The following is a 2,996-nucleotide window of genomic DNA, read 5'->3' as shown; positions in this document are numbered from 1 at the left end:
GTCTGGCTACTGTGGGCCAGGCATCGTGGTTATATACACTCTGGTGGGTTGTAAACGGTGGGTCGTGATTGGTTGTTAATCGTGGGTTATGATTGGTTGCTTTTGGACCAATCATGAGGTGCCGGATATGCAAATTTGAGGGATTCTAGTGGCCAATCAGAGCAAGGTTTCGAAGGTCAGGTTTTTGGAAGGGAACCAATCATGGTAATTGTTTGCTCTCTGAGAAACCTCAGCAGACTCGCTGGTGCGCAGCTTCCCACACACCTCCAAAAAATTGTTTCAGTAGTTCTGGGGTAGCTCCTCCTCTTGTTCAATTATCATTTCATTGGATTAAACTCTTCTTGAATGTCTTATTTAAATGGAAACTGTAATCTATGTTCACTTGGGCTGCTGTCCACAGAGTTGGTACTGGTTGGGGGCAGATTCCTTCTTTACTTACATATTTATTTATTTTTAATTTGCTATATGGTTGTGTGTGTGTGTGTGTGTGTGTGTGTGTGTGCGCGCGTGTGTGGGCTCCTTGAAGGAAAACGGAGAGAAAAAGGGAAAATGAGAAAGCACCTCCCCAGGGGGCATAGCCATGTCGCAGTCCTCTCTCCTCCATTCTCTTCTCAGGATTCTGGATTGCTTGCACACACACTCAGCGTGTTTTTCAAGCCATCAGGGTTGGGACTTGAACCACATAGTCAGCTATGTGGGAACCAGCTACCTTAACCACCATGCCAGTAGCTGGCCCTATTTTGCTTTTGTATCAAATCCATGTCATGAGATTTCCTCTGGAACATTTTCTGTTGGTACTACTTTGTATTCCTTTTGTCTAACCCATTTTTCTTTTTCCACAGAGATTTTTGCTATAGGGCACATGGTGCTCATCAGAGAGACAGAAAGTGAGAAATCACCTCCCAGGGGGATAGCCATGCCACGGTCCCTTCTCCTCTTGAGATCTTAGGCATGTACACACACGCTGTGCCTGGCATGAGTTTTAAGTTGCTGGGTGCAGGACTCGAACCACAGTTGACCATGTGGGAGTCCAACGACGTAACCATTACACATCTGTTGGTCCCTGTCTAACTCATTTGTAAAATCAGTTTAAAAAGTTAAAAATGCAAAAACAGATGAAGGCAAGAGAGGGGGGAAAGATTAGAAAGTCTTTTTTTTTTTTGGATACGATACTAAATACTCCTACACACACATCTCATACAGTTTGGGAAATGTGTATGGCAAACGTGGCATGACAGTTTGATGGGCAGTGACATGCTGTGTATTCACAGTGGTCATCGATGTGGCAGCATGTTCTTAACCTGGTACTAAATCTTCCTGTACTGAATCCCGCTAGCTTCCTCTGCAGATGTTTCTATTGTGTCTACATCATCTGGAGAACATGCAGGGCTTTACCTTGAGGGTTACTGTGTAGAGACACTGTGACAGGGCCAACCCGCTGGGACACAGAATGCTTCCATTACCACTGAGGGAGAAAACAACTTAAACTAGGTGAAGGAATGGGGACGTCTGTTAAAACGTATGTGGCGCAGAGAGATAAGGGCATGGACTCTCAGTCACGTCCCAGACACACTGTCTAAAGTAATTACTCAAAGATACATTTTCATAGAAAGCTCCCTGACTATCTTATGCTATGAACAAATGACCCCGGTTACCATGAGCTGCATTTTTGCACATTGAGACCCCCACCTTCAGCTGTCACAATGTCCTGGGATGTATGATCCATGAAACCCCAAAAGAAGCTTGTACTATTCTTACGAATGAATGTAAATTTTTTGTTTGTTTTGTTTTGATTGGATTTACCATCAGATGCATGCGCTTGCGGGAGAGAAAGATAGCATCTTCCAATAGGTTGGGGTCGCCCTGCAATCCCTTCTTCATTTCTCCTTGCTGTTAAGATTTTGCACATGTGCTGTGTGTTTTTCAGGCTACAAGTGGCCTGGGGCTGGGATTCAAATCACACAGCTGGCTGCATAGAATCTGACTCCTTTAACTCCATGGGGCTGGCCCTTAATGTAAATTCTTAAGGAAAAAAATAATTCCCTTCTTCTCCACTTCATGTATATAATCCAACTCTTTCTGAAGTCATCTTGGTGGACGTTTTCCAGGCAACCGGACACTACGTTCACCTGGGCCGCTGTCCACATTCTTAGCCCAAATAAACTCTTCTTTCTTATCCATTTTGCCTCAGCTTCTTTGTTCAGGTTGACACCTGCTGGTCACACCTTCAGCCATCTGACTCAGCTATGCAAAACGATGAAAGCATGATGTCTTGGATGTGCGACACTAGATCTAAGTCCGTCATCTAAACTTTGAACAGATGTAGTACAGTGGTCCTCGTACTGTGGTCTGTGCACCAGCAGCATTATGATTACCTGGGAATTTGTTAGAGATATGAATTCTCAGGCCCTACCCCCAGACTTTCAAATGAGAAACTCAAGTGGGAGCCCAGAAATCTGTGTTTTTACAAAGTCCCCAGTGATTCCCAGGCATGCTAAAGTCTGAGAAGCGCTGCTTTACTGCGGTAACCACTATTATGCCCTAAGGATCTAGTAATGGCAGTGACCTACAGAGAGCCTTGAGTCAAGTGACAGGGCTCAAGTCAAGTGCTGAAAACAGAAACCAGAGACTTGGTGAGGCTAGTCTGAGAGTTCATCTCTAAGGGCCTTAAAGTTTAAGGTGTGTGTAGACTGCAGAGGTCAGGACAAGATCCGTGGAGGAAGGAATTTTACATTGGATGGACTGGCTGGTTCATGGACTGCACCAGAGAAAGGTTTAGAATTTGTCATCAGGTGGTTGGAAGTTTCTCATCTTGGTCAAAGCAAGCCGATGGCCTTATTGTTTAAAGCTCTGCCTCATCAAATTAGTGGCACGGCTACTGTATTTCAAGATTAACTTGGATAGACAGGCCTGCTAGGCATACGTTTCTCAAGCAGATGATATTAGAGGACAAAAATTATCCACCACAAGACTGCGAGGACAGATGACGCTCAGCA

This window comes from Tupaia chinensis, unplaced genomic scaffold, assembly GCF_000334495.1.
Source record: "Tupaia chinensis unplaced genomic scaffold, TupChi_1.0 Scaffold000048_1, whole genome shotgun sequence".
NCBI classification, from domain to species: Eukaryota; Metazoa; Chordata; class Mammalia; order Scandentia; family Tupaiidae; genus Tupaia; species Tupaia belangeri.
The sequence above is the reverse complement of the archived record's forward strand: the minus strand, read 5'-3'. Positions refer to the sequence as shown.